Source organism: Oncorhynchus clarkii, chromosome 11, assembly GCF_045791955.1.
Source record: "Oncorhynchus clarkii lewisi isolate Uvic-CL-2024 chromosome 11, UVic_Ocla_1.0, whole genome shotgun sequence".
Taxonomy (NCBI): Eukaryota; Metazoa; Chordata; class Actinopteri; order Salmoniformes; family Salmonidae; genus Oncorhynchus; species Oncorhynchus clarkii.
Window position 1 is genome coordinate 23,590,282 of NC_092157.1, and position 22,489 is coordinate 23,612,770.

Below are 22,489 nucleotides of genomic sequence, written 5' to 3' on the forward strand. Positions count from 1 at the left end.
AGACTAGTCAGGTTCGAGGGAAAGATGAACGGAGGAAAGTACAGAGAAATCCTTGATGAAACCCTTCTCCAGAGCACTCAGAAAGGTTCACCTTCCAACAGGACAACGACTCTAAGCACACAGCCAAGGCAATGCAGGAGTGGCTTCGGGACAAGTCTCTGAATGTCCTTGAGTGGCCCAGCCAGAGCTCGGACTTAAACCTGATTGAACATCTCTGGAGAGACCTGATAACGGCTGTGCATCATTGCTCCCCATCCAACCTGACAGAGCTCGATCGTATCATCTGAGATCCCCAAAGATTGGAAAGCTGCCGGGGTCATCCCCCTCTTCAAAGGGAGAGACACTCTAGACCAAACTGTTATAGACCTATATCCATCCTGCCCTGCCTTTCTAAAGTCTATGAACGCCAAGTTAACAAACAGATCATCAAACATTTTGAATTCCACCGCTATGAAATCTGGTTTCAGAGCTGGTCATGGGTGCACCTCAGCCACACTCAAGGTCCTAAACGATATCAAAACCGCCATCGATAGAAGACAGTACTGTGCAGCCGTCTTCATCGACCTGGCCAAGTCTTTCGACTCTGTCAATCAACGCATTCTTATCGACAGACTCAACAGCCTTGGTTTCTCAAATGACTGCCTCACCTGGTTCACCAACTACTTCTCAGATAGAGTTCAGTGTGTCAAATCGGAGGGCCTGTTGTCCAGAGCTCTGGCAGTCTCTATGGGGGTGCCACAGGGTTCAATTCTCGGGCTCTCTTTTCTCTGTATACATCAATGATGTCGCTCTTGCTGCTGGTGACAACAGCCTCCAAAACTCTACTCAGCAAATTAGATGTAGTCTATCACAGTGCCATCCATTTTGTCACCAAGGCCCCATATACTACCCACCACTGCAACCTGTATGCTCTCATTGGCTGGCCCTCGCTTCATATTCGTCGCCAAACCCACTGGCTCCAGATCATCTATAAGACTTTTCTAGGTAAAGCCCCGCCTTATCTCAGCTCTCTGGTCACCATAGCAACACCCACCTGTAGCATGGTATATCTCACTGGTTATCCCTAAAGCCAACTCCTCCTTTGGCCGCCTTTCCTTCCAGTTCTCTGCTGCCAATGACTGGAACGAATTGCAAAAATCACTGAAGCTCGAGACTTATATCACCCTCAATAACTTTAAGCATCAGCTGTCAGAGCAGCTTACCGATCACTTCCCCTATACACAGCCCATTTGTAAATAGCCCACCCAACTACCTCATCCCCATATTGTTATTTATTTTTGCTCCTTTGCACCCCAGTATCTCTACTTGCACATCATCATCTGCACATCTTTCACTCCAGTGTTAATGGTAAATTGTAATTATTTTGCCACTATGACCTATTTACTGCCTTAATCTTACTACATTTGCACACACAGTATATACATTTTTCTACTGTGTTATTGACTGCAGAGAAGAATGGGAGAAACTCCCCAAATAAAGGTGTGCCAAGCTTGTAGCGTCATACCCAAGAAGTCCCGAGGCTGTAATCGCTGCCAAAGTATCTTCAACAAAGTAATGAGTAAAGGGTCGGAATACTATGCAAATATTATATTTAATTTGTAATACATTTGCAAAAATGTATATAAATATGCTTTGTCATTATGGGGTATTGTGTGTAGATTGAAGAGGGAAAAGAATATTGAATCAATTTTAGAAAAAGGCTGAAACCTAACAAAATGTGGAAAAAGCCAAGGGGTCTGAATACTTTCCGATGGCACTGTATCTAATATGGAATGAGTTCAATATGCAGATACATTACATGTATACATTTCAATGCAAATACCAACCGTAACAAAGTCTCAAGCACATGTGCATGGACACACACACACTCCTGCCACGTGTCAAACAAGATCTTCCAATCAACCAGTTGCCAGTAAAAACATATTTTTTATGTGAAAGGCCACGTTTTGAAGTTAGCATTTCCTCTGTGGCAGGAATAGAGTGTACCTGATACTGCTGTCATAGTGACACTAGGACCTTTAAACTCCCAATTATCATCTTGGCTACACACTCACACACACACACACACACACACACACAGTTTTCATTTGATCCTTAGACGCCATGCTCCACTGAGTGAGGAACAGGTTGTGCAGCTAGATGGCTTTTTAATGGCGGAACAGATCTACCTGGCTATCCTAAAGTGACACGACACACACACACTTTCACTGGGTGGAAATAAAGCACTCTTCTCACATGTTATTCCATAATCATAACTATCCCCTTCTGGACCATACAACCATATTTTGTAAGGATAGAACTGATTAGCAACCTATTTAGAACAAGGTTAGGCCTATTTCAATGACTGTCACCATCAGATTATGTTACAGAATGACAAGATATGTACTTTACTGTAAAAAGTCACTGGGAAATGTTTTCCCTACCAGTACACCAACCCTATCACCAGAGGCAACAACAACTGCCCGAGTTACACAAGGAACACACAATCCCTCCATCAGTGCTCAGACTGCCCGCAATAGGCTGAAAGAGGCTGGACTGAGGGCTTGTAGGCCGGTTGGTCCTCACCAGACATCAACGGCAACAACGTCGCCTATGGGCACAAACCCACCGTCGCTGGACCAGACAGGACTGTCAAAAAGTGCTCTTCACTGATGAATCGCGGTTTTGTCTCACCAAGGGTGATGGTCGGATTCGCATTTATCGTCGAAGGAATGAGCGTGACACCGAGGCCTATACTCTGGAGCAGGATCGATTTGGAGGGTCCGTCATGGTCTGGGGTGGTGTGTCACAGCATCATCGGACTGAGCTTGTTGTCATTGCAGGCAATGTCAACGCTGTGCGTTACAGGGAAGACATCCTCCTCTCTCATGTGGTACCCTTCCTGCAGGCTCATCCTGACATGACCCTCCAGTATGACAATGCCACCAGCCATACTGCTGTTCTGTGAGTGATTTCCTGCAAGACAGGAATGTCAGTGTTCTGCCATGGCCAGCGAAGAGCCTGAATCTCAATCCCATTGAGCACGTCTGGGACCTGTTGGATCGGAGTGCGAGGGCAAGGGCCATTCCCCCCAGAAATGTCCGGGAACTTGCAGGTGCCTTGGTGGAAGAGTGGGGTAACATCTCACAGCAAGAACTGGCAAATCTAGCGCAGTCCATAAGGAGGCGATGCACTGCAGTACTTAAAGCAGCTACATTTTTTGGGGGCCCGGGGACCCGTTTTGTGATAGAAAATTCATCATAACTCATAACACGAGAGTCACGACTTCTACCGAAGTCGAAACCTCTACTTGTTCGGGCGGTGCTCGGCGGTCGACGTCACCGCTCTTCTAGCCATCATTGATCCATTTTTCATTTTATTTAACCAGGTAGGCTAGTTGAGAACAAGTTTTCATTTGCAACTGCGACCTGGCCAAGATAAAACATAGCAGTGTGAACAGACAACACAGAGTTACACATGGAGTAAACAATTAACAAGTCAATAACACAGTAGAAAAAAAGAGAGTCTATATACATTGTGTGCAAAAGGCATGAGGAGGTAGGCGAATAATTACAATTTTGCAGATTAACACTGGAGTGATAAATGATCAGATGGTCATGTACAGGTAGAGATATTGGTGTGCAAAAGAGCTGAAAAGTAAATAAATATAAACAGTATGGGGATGAGGTAGGTAAAATTGGGTGGGCTATTTACCGATAGACTATGTACAGCTGTAGCGATTGTTTAGCTGCTCAGATAGCAGATGTTTGAAGTTGGTGAGGGAGATAAAAGTCTCCAACTTCAGCGATTTTTGCAATTCGTTCCAGTCACAGGCAGCAGAGAACTGGAACGAAAGCCGGCCAAATGAGGTGTTGGCTTTAGGGATGATCAGTGAGATACACCTGCTGGAGCGCGTGCTACGGGTGGGTGTTGCCATCGTGACCAGTGAACTGAGATAAGGCGGAGCTCTACCTAGCATGGACTTGTAGATGACCTGGAGCCAGTGGGTCTGGCGACGAATATGTAGCGAGGGCCAGCCGACTACAGCATACATGTCGCAGTGGTGGGTGGTATAAGGTGCTTTAGTAACAAAACGGATGGCACTGTGATAAACTGCATCCAGTTTGCTGAGTAGAGTATTGGAAGCTATTTTGTAGATGACATCGCCGAAGTCGAGGATCGGTAGGATAGTCAGTTTTACTAGGGTAAGTTTGGCGGCGTGAGTGAAGGAGGCTTTGTTGCGGAATAGAAAGCCGACTCCAGATTTGATTTTAGATTGGAGATGTTTGATATGAGTCTGGAAGGAGAGTTTACAGTCTAGCCAGACACCTAGGTACTTATAGATGTCCACATATTCTAGGTCAGAACCATCCAGGGTGGTGATGCTAGTCGGGCGTGCGGGTGCAGGCAGCGAACGGTTGAAAAGCATGCATTTGGTTTTACTAGCGTTTAAGAGCAGTTGGAGGCCACGGAAGGAGTGTTGTATGGCATTGAAGCTCATTTGGAGGTTAGATAGCACAGTGTCCAAGGACGGGCCGGAAGTATACAGAATGGTGTCGTCTGCGTAGAGGTGGATCAGGGAATCGCCCGCAGCAAGAGCAACATCATTGATATGTACAGAGAAAAGAGTCGGCCAGAGAATTGAACCCTGTGGCACCCCCATAGAGACTGCCAGAGGACCGGACAGCATGCCCTGGCACACTGAACTCTGTCTGCAAAGTAGTTGGTGAACCAGGCAAGGCAGTCATCAGAAAAACCGAGGCTACTGAGTCTGCCGATAAGAATATGGTGATTGACAGAGTCGAAAGCCTTGGCAAGGTCGATGAAGACGGCTGCACAGTACTGTCTTTTATCGATGGCGGTTTTGATGTCGTTTAGTACCTTGAGCGTGGCTGAGGTGCACCCGTGACCGGCTCGGAAACCAGATTGCACAGCGGAGAAGTTACGGTGGGATTCGAGATGGTCAGTGACCTGTTTGTTGACTTGGCTTTCGAAGACCTTAGATAGGCAGGGCAGGATGGATATAGGTCTGTAACAGTTTGGGTCCAGGGTGTCTCCCCCTTTGAAGAGGGGGATGACTGCGGCAGCTTTCCAATCCTTGGGGATCTCAGACAATATGAAAGAGAGGTTGAACAGGCTGGTAATAGGGGTTGCGACAATGGCGGCGGATAGTTTCAGAAATAGAGGGTCCAGATTGTCAAGCCCAGCTGATTTGTACGGGACCAGGTTTTGCAGCTCTTTCAGAACATCTGCTATCTGGATTTGGGTAAAGGAGAACCTGGAGAGGCTTGGGTGAGTAGCTGCAGGGGGGGCGGAGCTTTTGGCCCGAGGTTGGAGTAGCCAGGAGGAAGGCATGGCCAGTCATTGAGAAATGCTTGTTGAAGTTTTCGACAATCATGGATTTACCGGTGGTGACCGTGTTACCTAGCCTCAGTGCAGTGGGCAGCTGGGAGGAGGTGCTCTTGTTCTCCATGGACTTCACAGTGTCCCAGAACTTTTTGGAGTTAGAGCTACAGGATGCAAATTTCTGCATGAAGAAGCTGGCTTTTGCTTTCCTGACTGACTGCGTGTATTGGTTCCTGACTTCCCTGAACAGTTGCATATCGCGGGGACTATTCGATGCTATTGCAGTCCGCCACAGGATGTTTTTGTGCTGGTCGAGGGCAGTCAGGTCTGGAGTGAACCAAGGGCTATATCTGTTCTTAGTTCTGCATTTTTTGAACGGAGCATGCTTATCTAAAATGGTGAGGAAGTTACTTTTAAAGAATGACCAGGCATCCTCAACTGACGGGATGAGGTTAATATACTTCCAGGATACCCGGGCCAGGTCGATTAGAAAGGCCTGCTCACAGAAGTGTTTTAGGGAGCGTTCGACAGTGATGAGGGGTGGTCGTTTGACTGCGGATCCGTAGCGGATACAGGCAATGAGGCATGGATCGCTGTGATCCTGGTTGAAGACAGCGGAGGTGTATTTGGAGGGCCAGTTGGTCCGGATGACGTCTATGAGGGTGCCCTTGTTTACAGATTTAGGGTTGTACCTGGTGGGTTCCTTGATGATTTGTGTGAGATTGAGGGCATCTAGCTTAGATTGTAGGACTGCCGGAAGTTAAACATATCCCAGTTTAGGTCACCTAACAGAACAAACTCTGAAGCTAGATGGGGGGCGATCAATTCACAAATGGTGTCCAGGGCACAGCTGGGAGCTGAGGGGGGTCGGTAGCAGGCGGCAACAGTGAGAGACTTATTTCTGGAGAGAGTCATTTTTAAAATTAGTAGTTCGAACTGTTTGGGTATGGACCTGGAAAGTATGACATTACTTTGCAGGCTATCTCTGCAGTAGACTGCAACTCCTCCCCCTTTGGCAGTTCTATCTTGACGGAAAATGTTATAGTTGGGTATGGAAATCTCAGAATTTTTGGTGGCCTTCCTGAGCCAGGATTCAGACACGGCAAGGACATCAGGGTTAGCAGAGTGTGCTAAAGCAGTGAGTAAAACAAACTTAGGGAGGAGGCTTCTGATGTTGACATGTATGAAACCAAGGCTTTTTCGATCACAGAAGTCAACAAATGAGGGTGCCTGGGGACATGCAGGGCCTGGGTCTTGTCTTCCTACACACCTGGTTTCAATCCCATGCATTACCTGTTGTGTATTTAACCCTCTGTTTCCCTTCATGTCTTTGTCAGAGATTGTTTGTTATTCAGTGTTGTGTTGTTTTTTTGTATTGGTGCGCGACGGGTCCTCGTACCCACTTTGTTATTTGTTTACATTTAGTGTTTGGAGTATGTTTTGTTTATCGTTATTAAATAACTCCATTACACTCAGTTTGATTCTCTTGCGCTTGACTTCCCTGCCACCTATACACACGACTCTGACAGAATCTCCGACCAAAAAATGAAGTGAGCAGGAGAAGATACCCCGGCCATGGAAGTAGAGGAGTCATGGAACACACAGAGATGATTGACAATCTGAGTTCCACATGGATCGCGTTGTCCAGAGTATGGACCACTGGGAGAGACAGGGAGTTTTTCCAGTGCCTCCACCAGCACAACCGGGGTCTCCCCTGAGCGCCCTTTCTCCGCCTGAACCCAGCAGGATCCTTTTATCCCTGCCTAAGGGGTACGACGGAGATACTGCCGGCTGACAGGGTTTTTCTCCTCAAACTAAGCCTGTATCTGGCCACGGTTCACCCAGCTCCATCGGACCGTGAGAAGTTGTGCCTCATGCCTCTGGAAAGTCCAGACCAGGTCTCCACCGTGCGCATTCCCCCAGAATATGCCGATTTGGCTCAATTACCACCCCATCGACGGGGAGATTGTGCGATAGATCTCCTGGTAGATGCTGCATTTCCCAGGACTCACTTGTATCCCCTGTCGCAAGCGGAGACGGCGGCTATGGAGACATATGTCTCCGAATCCCTGCGTCAGGGGTACATACAGCCCTCCATTTCACCCGTCTGCTCGAGTTTCTTTTTTGTGAAGAAGAAGGATGACGGTTTGTGCCCGTGCACGGGGTGCGCTTCTTCACTAAACTGGATCTCAGGAGTGCGTACAATCTGGTGCGTATTCGGAAGGGAGAGGAGTGGAAGATGGCATTTAGCACCACCTCAGGTACCTCGTCATGCCATATGGGTTGATGAATGCTACATCAGTCTTCCAATCATTTGTAGACGAGATTTTCAGAGATCTGCACGGGCAGGGTGTAGTGGTCTATATCAATGATATCCTGATATACGCCGCTATACGCGCCGAGCATGTGTCCCTGGTGCGCAAAGTGCTTGGTCGCCTGTTGGAGCATGACCTATATGTCAAGGCTGAGAAATGTTTGTTCTTTTAGGCACCTGAAGGTTCTGTTTACCTCGGTTCCTGTGTTGGCTCATCCGAATCCTTTTTTGCCATTCATAGTGGAGGTGGACGCATCCGAAGCTGGGATAGGAGCAGTGCTCTCTCAGCGCTCGGGTACGCCACTGAATCTCCGCCCTTGTGCCTTCTTTTCGAAGAAGCTCAGCCCGGCGGAGCGAAAATATGATGTGGGAGACCGGGAGTTGTTGGCTGTCGTTAAAGCCTTGAAGGCGTGGAGACATTGGCTTGAGGGGACTAAACACCCTTTTCTCATCTGGACTGACCATCGCAATCTGGAGTACATCCGGGAGGTGAGAAAACTGAATCCTCGTCAGGCAAGGTGGGCCATGTTTTTCACTCGTTTTGCGTTTACCCTCTCTCACAGACCTGGCTCCCAGAACGTTAAGGCAGACGCATTGTCCCGGCTGTATGACACAGAGGCGCGGTCCATGGATCCCACTCCCATACTCCCAGCTTCTTGTTTGGTGGTGCCTGTAGTGTGGGAGCTGGACGCAGACATTGAGCGGGCGTCACGTGCAGAGCCCTCTCCCCCTCAGTGTCCAGCTGGGCGTCTGTACGTTCAGTCTGCTGTCCGCGACCGACTGATCTATTGGGCCCACACGTCACCCTCCTCTGGTCATCCTGGGATCGGTCGGAAGGTGCGCTGTCTTGATGGGAGGTACTGGTGGCCCACTTTAGCTAAGGACGTGAGGATTTATGTTTCCTCCTGCTCAGTGTGCGCCCAGTGCAAGGCTCCTAGACACCTGCCCAGAGGTAAGTTACAACCCTTAACCATTCCACAACGTCCGTGTTCGCACCTGTTGGTGGATTTTTTAACTGATCTTCCACCTTCACAGGGTAACACCACGATCCTGGTCGTTGTGGATCGGTTTTCTAAGTCCTGTCGTCTCCTCCCTTTGCCCGGTCTCCCTACGGCCTTACAAACTGCGGAGGCCCTGTTTACACACATTTTCCGGCACTATGGGGTGCCTGAGGATATAGTGTCTGATCGGGGTCCCCAGTTCACATCAAGGGTCTGGAAGGTATTCATGGAACGTCTGGGGGTCTCTGTCAGCCTTACCTCAGGTTTTCACCTCGAGAGTAATGGGCAGGTGGAGAGTTAACCAGGATGTGGGTAGGTTTCTGTGGTCTTATTGCCAGGACCGGCCGGAGGAGTGGGCGAAGTTTGTGCCCTGGGCAGAGATGGCCCAGAACTCGCTACGCCACTCTTCCACTAACCTTTCTCCCTTTCAATGTGTATTAGGGTATCAGCCGGTTCTGGCTCCTTGGCATCAGAGTCAGACCGAGGCTCCTGCGGTGGACAATTGGTTCCGGCGCGCTGAGGAAACCTGGGAGGCCGCCCACTTCCACCTTCAGCGTGCCATACTGTGCCAGAAAGTTGGCACAGACCACCACCGCAGTGAGGCCCCGGTGTTCGCACCAGGGGACAGGGTCTGGCTCTTGACCCGAAACCTGCCCAGCCTCCTGCCCCTCCTCCTGCCCTGCCGGAAGGTGGGTACGCTGTTTGTGGGGCCGTTTAAAGAGGAGAGTGAACGAGGTATGTTATAGGTTACAGCTACCCACTAATTACAATATTAACCTCTCGTTCCATGTGTCTCTCCTCAGGCCAGTGGTGGCTGGCCCGCTCCAGGAGGCTGAAGTGCGGGATGTTCCTCCGCCCCCTCTGGACATCGAGGGGGTCCCGGCGTACTCCGTTCGATCCATCTTGGATTCGAGATGTCGGGCAGTACCTCGTGGACTGGGAGGAGTACGGTCCGGAGGAGAGATGCTGGGTTCCGGTGGAGGACGTATTACATCCTTCCATGCTCCGAGGGGGGGGGGGGGGGGGGGGGTACTGTCACGACTTCCGCCGAAGTCGAAGCCTCTCCTTGTTCGGGCGGTGCTCGGCGGTCGACAACACCGGTCTTCTAGCCATCATTGATCCATTTTTCATTTTCCATTGGTTTTGTCTTGTCTTCCTACACACCTGGTTTCAATCCCATTCATTACCTGTTGTGTATTTAACCCTCTGTTTCCCCTCATGTCTTTGTCAGAGATTGTTTGTTATTCAGTGTTGTGTTGTTTTTTTTGTATTGGTGAGCGACGGGTCCTCGTACCCACTTTGTTATTTGTTTACATTTAGTGTTTGGAGTATGTTTAGTTTATCGTTATTAAATAACTCCATTACACTGATTCTCCTGCACCTGACTTCTCTGCCACCTATACACACGACTCTGATAATGAGTGAGAAAAAGTAGCACACAAAGAGTTTTGCTATGACTTCAACAGCGCATGGCTGGACGAAACAAGTCTCGGGCCCTGGGAAGGCCCACCTCTTGGCATCAGAGCGAAAATTTGTTTACATGCCAGTTAGTGAGCATTTCTCCTTTGCCAACATAATCCATACTCTTGACAGGTGTTGCATATCAAGAAGCTGATTAAACAGCATGATCATTACACAGGTGGACATTGTGCTGGGAACAATTAAAGGCCACTCTAAAATATGCAGTTTTGTCACAGGTGTCTGAGGTTTTGAGGGAGTGTGTAATAAAAAATAAGTATTTAACCAGGCAAGTCAGTTAAGAACAAATTATTATTTACAATGATGGTCTAGGAACAGTGGGTTAACTGCCTTGTTCAGGCGCAGAACAACAGATTTTTACCTTGTCAGCTCAGGGATTTGATCTTGCAACCTTTCGGTTACTGGCCTAACACGCTTACCACTAGGCTAACTGCCGCCCCAGGTAGTAGCCTAGTGGTAGCCTAATTGGTCTGCTGACTGCAGGAATGTCCACCAGAGCTATTGCCAGATAATTTATGGTTAATTTCTCTACCATAAGCCGCCTCCAAAGTTGTTTTAGAGAATTTGGCAGTAAGTCTGACCGGCCCCATAACCGCAGACCATGTGTAACCACGCCAGCACAGGACCTCCTCATCCGGCTTCTGCACCTGCGGGATTGTCTGACACACCAACCTGGATAGCTAATGAAACTGTGGGTTTGCATAACCTAAAAATTTCTGTACAAACTGTCAGAAACAGTCTCAGGGAAGCTCATCTGCATGCCCATCGTCCTCACCAGGGTCTCGACCTGACTGCAATTCGGCGTCGTAACTGATATCAGTGGGCAAATGCCCACCTTCGATGGCAAGTGGCTCGCTGGTGAAGTGAGCTCTTCACGGATTAAACCCGGTTTCAACTGTACCAGGCAGATGGCATACAGCTTGTATGTCGTCGTGTGGGCGAGCGGTTTGCTGATGTCAACGTTGTGAACAGAGTGCCCCATGGTGGCAGGGGGGTTATGGTATGGGCTGGAATAAGCTACGGACAACGAACACAATTGCATTTTACCTATGGCAATGTGAATGCACAGAGATATCCTGAGGCCCATTGTCGTGCCATTCATCTGCCACAATCACCTCATATTTCAGCATGAAAATGCACAGCCCCATGTCGCAAGGGTCTGTACACAATTCCTGGAAGCTGAAAATGTTCCAGTTCTTGAATGGCCTGCATACTCACCAGACATGCATACTCGCCAGACATGCATACTCGCCAGACATGCATACTCGCCAGACATGTATACTCGCCAGACATGCATACTCGCCAGACATGCATACTCGCCAGACATGCATACTCGCCAGACATGCATACTCGCCAGACATGTATACTCGCCAGACATGCATACTCGCCAGACATGCATACTCGCCAGACATGCATACTCGCCAGACATGCATACTCACCAGGCATGCATACTCACCAGACATGCATACTCACCAGACATGCATACTCACCAGACATGCATACTCACCAGACATGCATACTCGCCAGACATGCATACTCGCCAGACATGCATACTCGCCAGACATGCATACTCACCAGACATGCATACTCGCCAGACACATATCTGCCTTTCCAGTCATGTGAAATCCATAGATTAGGGCGTAATGAATTCATTTCAATTGACTGATTTCCTGAAATTAACTGTAACTCAGTAAAACCTTTGAAATTGTTGCATGTTGTGTTTTATATTTTGGTTCACTGTAATTTTCTGCAATTGTACATATTTTGCCATGTGGCAGAGAGATGTTTTGTTGTTGCAGCTTTAAAGCTCATATCCTGCAATTATACACATTTTCCCATGAGGCAGAGGTAAAACTTTTTCAAAGCTTAAATTACAGTGCCTCCACAACCCTATTTTGAGAACCTCTGTTCGAAGAGAGCACACACTAGGACAAAGTGTGTGTGTGTGTGTATATGTTTCAAATCAAATCAAAGTGAACTGGTCGCGTACCCATTGTAGCAGATGTTATTGCAGAACACAAAAAAATGCTTGTGTTACTAGCTCCTAACGATGCAGTACAAATGTGTGTGCGGTGTGTGTGTGTGTGTGTGTGTGTGTGTGTGTGTGTTCGTGCACAAGGCCACACAACTCCAGACCTGATGGCAGTCTTCTCCATGGCGTCTGGCCCGTCCACGACTGGCAGGTCGTCAGCCAGAATCTCCTCTGGACTGCGGGGATCGATGAGAATCCCTCTCTTATCCTTATCCTTGATCCCGATCCCTGCAGTGATGGCGTTCCACAAGGCATTCTGGGACTTGGAGCCTGGACAGGAAGGTCAAAGGACAGAGTTTAGGGTTCATATAATGGGTAGGGCAGGGAGTTTTACCCTGACCACATTTTGACATAACCAGGAAAAACTCTGGGCATTACAAATGGAGAAGAATACTTGGATCTGAGAAATGTAATGCAATGATTAAAGACCATAATGTTACAGATGGTGAGACGCAGCTCAGTGTGTTTTATTTTGCTAGACTATAGATGTAACACATCAGTCAGTCAGTCAGGCTAAGCAGGGAGGCGGTGAGGGTTCGTAACAACTCCATGACGAAATGCTGCTGCGGCTGTGGATGTCTGTCGCCCTCTGTTGATAGGTCTCTAGAATGCACTCAGTTTCCACTTGGAACAGGAGGAGTGCATAACACTCTGTCACGTGTATGTGGTGTATAAACACATGGTGTGATGCTGCCATCTAGCCTATGTATGGTATTATCACAAGACAAAGATGTCAAAGTTGTTGATGAGCATTGTGGTGTGATGCTGCCATCTTAGCCTATGTTTGGATTTATCAAAAGGCAAAGATGTCAAAGTTGTTGATGAGCATTGCAACTAACAGCTATTCAATTAAACAGCTATTGACTATGAAGAAAATTATATTTGTCAGATGTGTTTAAAAAGTTTTGAAGTAGCTGGTTCCACCCAATGGGCATGCGTTCTCATAGTGTTTGTGTGTGTGTGTGTGTGTGTGTGTGTGTGTGTGTGTGTGTGTGTGTGTGTGTGTGTGTGTGTTTGTTGGACTGTGGTGACTCACGTGCAAAGCGATTCAGTGGTGGAGGGGTAGTCTCCCCAGCCTTGTTGGCAACTGTGAAAACAGAGACCGAGATAATGAATTAACAAATGAGGGAAGAAGAGGGGGAGGAGAGGATCTGAGCAGGGGAGAGGTTGAAGAAGGCGGTTTTAATGAGTGTAGAAATTAACGCATTCTATTCATCTTATTTTATTTGTTTACAAATATGCTTTTTCATGGGCATGACTGGCTGACCAATTTCCTGTTAAAGTTCAGGACAAGCGAAAATAATGTGTGAATTAATGAATAAATGATGAATACATATGAAATAATGAATGAACTAATCCATCAACGAGTTAGAAGATAAAAGATACCCCAAATTTTCCATACACACAAAAAGCTTATTTCTCTAAAATGTTGAGCATAAATGTGTTTACATCCCTGTTAGTGAGCATTTCTCCTTTACCAGGATAATCCATCCACCTGACAGGTGTGGCATATCAAGAAGCTGATTAAACAGCATGATCATTACACAGGTGCACCTTGTGCCGGGGACAATAAAATGCCACTCTAAAATGTGCACTTTGTCACACAACACAATGCCACAAATGTCTCAAGTTTTGTAGGAGCATGCAATTGGAATGCTGACTGCAGGAATGTGCACCAGAGCTGTTGCCAGATAATTTAATGTTCATTTCTCTACCATAAGCCAATGTCATTTTAGAGAATTTGGCAGTACGTCCAACCGGCCTCACAACCCCAGACCGCATGTATGGCATTGTGTGGGCGAGCAGTTTGCTGATGTCAACGCTGTGAACAGAGTGCCATGGTGGATGTGCGGGTTATGGTATTGGGCTGCCATAAGCTATGGACAACGAACACAATTGCATTTAATGGATGGCAATGTGAATGCACAGAGATACCGTGATGAGATCCTGAGGCCCATTGTCGTGCCATTCATCCGCCGCCATCACCTCATGTTTCAGCATGATAGTGCACAGCCCCATATCGCAAGGATCTGTGCACAATTCCTGGAAGTTGAAAATGTCCCAGTTCTTCCATGGCCTGCATACTCACCAGACATGTCACCCATTGAGCATGTTTGGGATGCTCTGGATCGACATGTACGACAGCGTGTTCCAGTTCCCGCCAACATCCAGCAACTTTGCACAGACATTCAAATGGAGTGGGACAACATTCCACAGGCCACAATCAACACCTAGATCAACTCTATGCGAAGGAGATGTGTTACGCTGCATGATACAAATGGTGGTCACACCAGATAGTGACTGGTTTTCTGATCCACGCCCCTACCTTTTCTTAAAGGTATCTGTGACCAACAGATGCATATCTGTATTCCCAGTCATGTGAAATCCATAAATTAGGGCCTAATGAATTTATTTAAATTGACTGATTTCCTGTAACTCAGTAAAATCTTTTGAAATTGTTGCATGTTGCTTTTATATTTTTGTTCAGTATAGATTACATTTTTTCCACTTACCTTCAGTACTCAACTATTCTACTACTAGCTTTGTGATTCCACAGAGTAGTCACTGTACTTTAGCACAATGAGTAGCAATTATATTCTGCAAGGTCAAATCAACACGTGCCATGCCACATACCAAAGGCTCATTGATGCACTGGAGACCTATCCACACACACACACACACTGCAGTTCTACCCCAGTTGCCAGGAGACATGTAGCTAGCTAGCTCGCTTGACTATACACCTACAGCAGTTTAGTTCTTTAGTGAGCTAGCTCCTTTTCCAACCGACACACATCTGTCCCTTTCTGGTAGTGAGAAACAAACACAGAATGTCAACCAACATGACAGAGATGGTAAGCAGATTCTCCTGCTGAGGTCACAGACCTTCTGGTCATAAGTGGTGTTTACACAGTGTGGGAAATACTGTAAACTGAATTTGTATTACATTAGTACATTACTTTAATGCACAACTATGTATTTGATGGTCTTGAAAGGTCTTCATTTGAAAGTCTAAATAGATGTTATTCCGTTGAGACTAATGGACTACCTGATGAATTATAAAGACTATGCCATAAGGAATTTAGATTCACAACGTGTTGGCAACAGTATAAGCAAAAGCAATGAATATTTTTTGTTTATATAAAACAATGTTTTATGTAATGATATATTTGGCTGACCAATATCGATATCATCAAGAACAACTAATTACAAGGATTCACTGTTCAGTTAGGAATTTGTAGGACAGCATGCCCGGCCGTTATTGTAAAGAAGAATGTGTACTTAATTGACCTGCCTGGTCAAATAAAGGTACAATTAAATAAAACGACTGTCCTTCAAGAGCTTTTCAATTTTACACAAATCATATTGTCCTCATTCAGATAGTGCAGCCTATGTATTGGCAATGAAACAGGCAGTAAGAGATGAGGAGGACGGCAATAAGACCGCTGATATAGAGAATCATTGCAGTGCTGGACTGTACTGTGGTTAGGTCATTACATGGGATTACACCTATAATGGGTTACTCTGGGTTACCATGGCATTTTGCTCTACCTACCCCACTGATGACCACCACCTCAAAGACATCTACAGGTCAGAAAGAAGGGAGAGAGAGAGAGAGAGAGAGAGAGAGAGACACATGAAGAACAGAAAGGGAAATAAGAGAGAGTACAGGTGAAAATGGAAAATGGAAAATGACAGAGAACAAAGAGAGAGAGAACAAAGAGAGAGAACAAGGAAAGAGGTGCAATAAAAATAAAATAATCGGAGACAGACATCGAGAGTGACAGATTGGTAGAGGGGTGGATCGAAGGGGTCGAGTGAACAAACCAGTGAGCGGGTCTCAGGAGGAGCTGGGTAAGAGGAGATCCACAGGGGCCAGCAGGTAATTAGGAGAAATCAGAGGGTCTCCAGGAGCGGCTCCCCTTAGTAGTGAGGGTGGGAGAGGATGACTAGAGAGTGAGAAGGAGGGAGGGGAAGAGAGAGGAAGAATAGAAGGGGAGGTAGAGGAAGAGGAGGGAGGAGTGATCGATTGAGCAATAGAGAGAGAGAGACAATCTGCTGGAAGGAGCGAGGAAGGAGTGAGGGAGGAGAGAGGTAGTAGAGGGAGAGATAAAGAGAGAGAGCGAGGTAGAGAGAGAGTGTGTGTTTGTTCACGTAATTTGTGTCGTCTCAGTCGCCACGACGATAGAAGAGTAGTCCCCGGCAGAGCAGAGCAGGGGGAGTCATTACCACTAATGAAGTGGTCTCCTCCATCACTGTCGCCCAGACAATACATTGACTACATACACGTCAGACCCTCTCCTCCCTCACCCCTTATTATTTCCATCTTACCTCCCTCTCTCTCCCTCTTCCTTTCCCTCTTCACTCGCTCTCCTTCCTTCTTTCACTCTTACCTCTCTCTCTCCCTCCTACCCCTCTCTCCCCCTCCTACATGTCTTTCTCCCTCCTACCTGTCTCTCTTTTACCTCTCTCTCTATCCCTCCTCCATCTATCCCTCTTACTCATCTCTCTCCCTCTTACCTCTCTCTCTCCCTCTTACCTCTCTCTGCATGTCTCCAAAGCGGTGCCCCAGGTAACCAAAGGTGATATCCCATAACCCCCCCCTGCTCCATGCCCCGACAAACCAGAGTCACAGAGATTACCAAACAGGTGTGTGTGTTAATGAGGTCTCCACAGACTACCCTTCCACTGATAGAGGAGGGTACAGGCTAATTTACCACAAACACACACACAAACCCACACATACACGCACTTGTGCACACACACACTTTCCCTCCTCTACCCTTCCATTCTCTCACATCATGCGTCTTGTGTGCTTTTTAAATTCTATGGTCTATTATCATCTATATTATTGTTGATGTCACTTCATTGTTGGAAAGAGCTTTCAAGATAAGAATTTCAATGTACTGTTTAACACCTGTTGTATCCTGTGTGCGTGGCAAATAAACTATGAAAGTTGAAACACATGCGCACACACGTGCACACACACACATGTACACATACAAATGCACACAAGCACGCACGCACGCACGCACACACACACACACACACACACACACACACACACACAGCAATGTCATATCCTCCCCCGTCCCTCGTCCCCCGTTCCCATAGTAACAGTAATCAGTCATCATCACACACGGCAAGCGTGGGCAGGTAATGTGTGTGTATGTGTGCGACGTGGGCAGGTAATGTAAGTGTGAGGTAGGGAGAGGGAGACCCTTATCAGCAAGTCAAAGCGTGAGGGTGTTATGTACCTTTCATTTACAGACCACATAGAAGCAGCTGGAACTCTGAACTCGATCACGTCTGTTTACTTACATGGGTCTTCATCATCAACTATATAGTCTACACTATTAAGCTACATTAAGCTACAACTGTTTACTGTTCATTAACAGCAGATCGCAGCCAGGTGTAGAAGGTTAGGTTAGCTGGTTGCATAGTGCTATAGCTACCGCCGTCACAGATATGTATGGGCTTTAGCCAACTCCTTTGACATTGGTTGTCATACTTCACATGCATGTTTGGCGTGAGGATTATGTGTCCTCCTTTCCCATTATTCCTTTCCCATCCTCCCATGAATTGGAGAGTCATATATTTCAGAAGGACCCCTGTCATATCTACTGTAAATAGTACCCTACCTCTTTTCGTCCCTTCCACATTCCCTCCTCTATCCTTTAATTGTCTCTCATCTCTGACCACTGAAGGAACAACTGAACAGAGGAGAGGAGAGGAATGATGGAACATGGAGAGTAGAGGAATGACGGAACATGGAGAGGAGAGGAGGGAGGTTACATAAGATGTACCACTTGACCTTTGAAAGCCTGCAATTACTGCCCTGTTTCTCTGCAAACACACAGTCACACCCCCCCCCCCCCCCCCCACCCCCCCCCCACACACACACACACATACACACACACAATGCTCATGTCACTCCTCTCCTCCACCCCTCAAACTGTGGATTTGAATCCTTACTTTAAATGCAAATAATTCTACCGTCTTCAACAGCTAACTACTTCCCTATCCTCTGGCTTGACACAGTAAAATAAAACACGTTCTTCTCTCAGCAGTCTCAGTTCTCGACATTTGAAACAGCCATGGGCAATTCCATGAAAAGAGAATGATGCAACTCACATTTCCTTTCAAATGTATGTCAAACAAAATGAAATGATTGCAAAGTTAAATAAACCATTAAAACAATATGCACAATGACTACTTCTATCAACTTCCACTTAAAATCGTACAAAAACAAGTTTATTGTATATGATGGTTTGTGCAGTCACCGTGTTACCAACATTTGCATCTGCACTCAAGTAAATGTGTTTGTGTAACATTTTCTGTGGAAATTGTTATAATTAGTCATTGTGCCTAGAGATGTATGGTTTGTATAACTCCACAATCATTGGTTTATGTTTGGCATACATTTTAAAGGGAAGCGTCTCAGCATCACTCTGTTAACGTGGAATTGCCCCATAAAAGAGAACAAGCTCTGGGGATGAAATAAATGGGATCTCGGAAAGTAATTGTACAGATGTGAGACATTTTGTCTGAAAAAAGAGACGTGTTACAGCCTCCTTCTGTTATCTGCTTTGTTCAGACGACACTGCAATATTCCTCCGCTCAACAGAGAACTAGCTGACTGGATGAGACAAATGTTCACCTCACTGATTTCTGTTCATTATCACCCCCTCTCCATGCATCACACACAGACACACACAGACACACACACACACACACACACACACACAGACACACACAGACACACACACACACACACACACACACACACACACACACACACACACAGACACACAGACACACAGACACACACACAGACACAGACACACACACACACAGACACACACACACACAGACACACACACACACACACACACACACAGACACACACAGACACACACAGACACACACACACACACACACACACACACACACAGACACACACACACACACACACACACACACAGACACAGACACACACACACACACACACACAGACACACAGACACACACACAGACACACACAGACACACACACACACACACACACACACACAGACACACACACACACACACACACACACACACACACACACACACAGACACAGACACACACACACACACACACACAGACACACACAGACACACACACAGGGACTTGACAAACAAAGAGAGGAAAATGAAGATGCCACCAAGATGCATAAAATATTGACAGGCTATTTCACTTTTTTTGATTTTCCTCAATCTATTGAAAAAGAATGAGACTTCAGAAGAATAGAGATATATTTCTCTCTGTGTCTCCCTCTGTTTTTGTCTTGATAGACTGTGTACAGACAGTGAACGACTGTACAGACAGTGAACGACTGTACAGACAATGAATAGACTTGCTAATGATGCAGGGGAAACATACGAAACTGATTTATCTGAATGTTCACACTGTAGGTCAGTTACATTGTGATATCACACAAGAAAATTACACTGTTAAAGTGCAATTTAACTTTCAAACAAAGAATATATACAATCATTATATAGAAAACTCGAGAGATACATATATTAAGTGACTGAAGCTTATGCTCAACTATGGCAAAGACAGCCTCAGCCAGTGGTAAAGAACACCATATGTTCAGTTCAGTTTGCAAAGACACACAGCTGCACTCAACTATCCCCTACACATACACTCTCTCTCTCTCACTCACCGATGGTGAAGCTGAACCCATCGATGCTGAAAGTGGCGCTCCGGCACTTTTTAAATCCCTGCTTCTTGGAGCTCTTGGAGCTAGGCTCCGTCATCTTTCCTCAACTCCTCACTGCACTTGTCTTGTATCAAAACTCTTCTCTCTGCTGCCTGTTGTTCTCCCTCTCCTGTGTTTTCCCTCTCTCTCCGTGGAGGCTCCGTGAGGTGAAGGGGTCCCCCCTCAGCCCGTCCCCCAGGAGAAGTGCACTGCGCGGGGGTATCACCAGAGACTCTCTCCCCTGGGTAGTGGCGGTGGTGGAGCCAGGTAGGTGTTGTAAGAGAGAGTTAGCGGAGAAAGGCTAAAGCTCCAGCGCTAACTGAGATGTGGCGACACTAGGGACGGAGCATTAGCGCCGTCCAGTCTCACTGTGCATCCTTACTTCAGGCCCGCTAAGAGCTCTTCAGGAGCCTATAGCTCTAACTCTCTCTCTCTCTCTGTTTCTCTGTTTCCCTTTCTTACTCCAGCTCTCCCTCTCTCTGTCCAGCTATCTCTGGCACAACCACTCACCACAGCCACAGTGGAACCCATGTGGGAGAATACAGAAGATATAAACCTCCCTCCCTCCCTCCCACCTCCCTCCCTCCCTCCCCTGTAGTAATCTCTATGACCCTCCACACTGTTCTGCTCCCACAGCAGTTGATTAGTCCCTCTCTCTGTCACATCTCCCCCTTCTCTCTCTCTTTCTCCCTCCCTTTCTCTTTCTCAACCTCCTTGCATGAAGCTATCAGAATCATGTTTCTCTTCTCCCTGTTGTAGGTGTGCTAATATGGATGTTTCTCTTGCTGCGTACATGCCTGCGTTCATGTGTGTCTGTGTGTATTTGTGCATGGGTGTGTGCATGAGTGTCTGTGTGTATGTTTATTTGTGTTTGGTTGCATTAGTCCCTTGTTGCTGATCCACCAAAATATTTACTTTTCCTCATCGCTAAGAACGCTGTAATGGCTGACCTGGGAGACTTGAATGCACACAAACACACACACACACACACACACACACACACACACACACACACACCCACATACTGCTCTGTTGCTGTGCAGGGACACATCCACGATTACTCTTTAATGCAATTTCACTAGTCAACTAGGTCTGCAGGTGCATAGATCCTCTTACATTGGAAGTTACTTTACTGATAGTAGTGGACGAGGTTCTGTCAACTGGACCACATCCCATTAATATATCAACTGCTAGGTCGTATCCTGATGAAGTGCAATGATTGACTAGGCTCTTGGGGAAGATATCCTGCACACTGGGGCCATGCTATCATTGTATAGTATACTGATTACATTGAAGAAGTCCTTAAGACTGTGTGAAAGGTTTTTTACATGAAAGTGCCTCAGAGAACCGCAGACTGTCGAACAATGACATGTTTCAGTAAAGACTGCATCATTTCCCCCGACATCCATAATGTAAACACAGTCCGCACCACTACTCACTACTGTTCGTCTAGTGCCACTTCTGACTTCCTGTTTCACCAATTATTTCTAAAAAGGTGTGTGTTTGTGTTTACTTTATTATTATTTTTTTTAAATAGTTATCGGGCACCATTGTTCACAGGCATCAATACAGACTACAGCCTCACAAAAGATGCTGTTCTTCTCAGCTGTTGGAGTCGTAGCACAGACATTCGCCTCAAGGTCTCCCTTCCAACACAGAACAAGAGGAACGATTACACAATATGTCCCTTAGTAACAACAGAACCCTTCAGTTCACTTACATTGACGTGGTCATCTCAACAGATCGTACTGTGCTATAGCGGGAGGTAGGAGATCTCAGAGGAGAGAGTTGTTCTCAGGCTATAGGGTGGTTTTACAGTCTGTTGAATAACTACCGGGGAGTACTAATAACGTGGTCCAGTTGAATTGAATTGAATGTGTCGACGTAGAAAATATCCCACACGGACACGTCCAGACTGTGCAGTTTCCTCAGAACCAAGTATTTCATGTGACCATCCCCACGGAGTGAGTGAAGGTGTGAAGTACAGGAGCGTCAACAGTGCGTCACCCTTCTACATCCAGTCTCTTAAACACCTGTCTTGTGGCACCTGTGAAACCAGTCAGGCCAGAGGGTTTCATTGTATATGTGATAATGGCGCATGCAGTTTCATCTACAATAGAGACTCTATGGCTAGAACAGATTTGATTTGTAAAAGAACAGACACACAAATGCAACATGCGACAATTTCAAAGATTTGACTGAGTTACAGTTCACATAAGGAAATCAGTCAATTGAAATACATTCATTAGGCCCTAATCAATGGATTCCTGGGAAAAGGTGGGGGTTTGGATCAGAAAATCAGTCAGTATCTGGTGTGACCACCATTTGCCTCATGCAGTACGACACATCTTCTTCGCATAGATTTAATCAGGCTGTTGATTATGGCCTGTGGAATGTTGTCCCACTCCTCTTCAATGGCTGCGCAAAGTTGATGGATATTGGCGGAAACTGAAACATGCTGTTGTACACGTCAATCCAGAGCATCCCAAACATGCTCAATGGGTGACATGTTTGGTGAGTATGCAGGCCATGGAAGAACTGGGACATTTTCAACTTCCAGGAATTGTGTACAGATCCTTGTGACATGGGGC

The 22,489-nt window shown here is 46.6% G+C and overlaps 1 long non-coding RNA gene across 1 annotated transcript in view; it reads right to left on the reverse strand.

The window, feature by feature from the left end:
• Window positions 1-12,345: 12,345 nt before the first annotated feature.
• The window catches only part of LOC139420398 (uncharacterized), a 29,543-nt gene continuing 19,399 nt past the window's right edge, over window positions 12,346-22,489 (reverse strand). The window contains exons 2-3 of the long non-coding RNA XR_011635513.1: window positions 13,188-13,238; window positions 12,346-12,421 (exon numbers count right to left, since the gene is read on the reverse strand). This is a non-coding gene — a long non-coding RNA (uncharacterized lncRNA). The remainder of the gene's footprint in view (window positions 12,422-13,187; window positions 13,239-22,489) is intronic.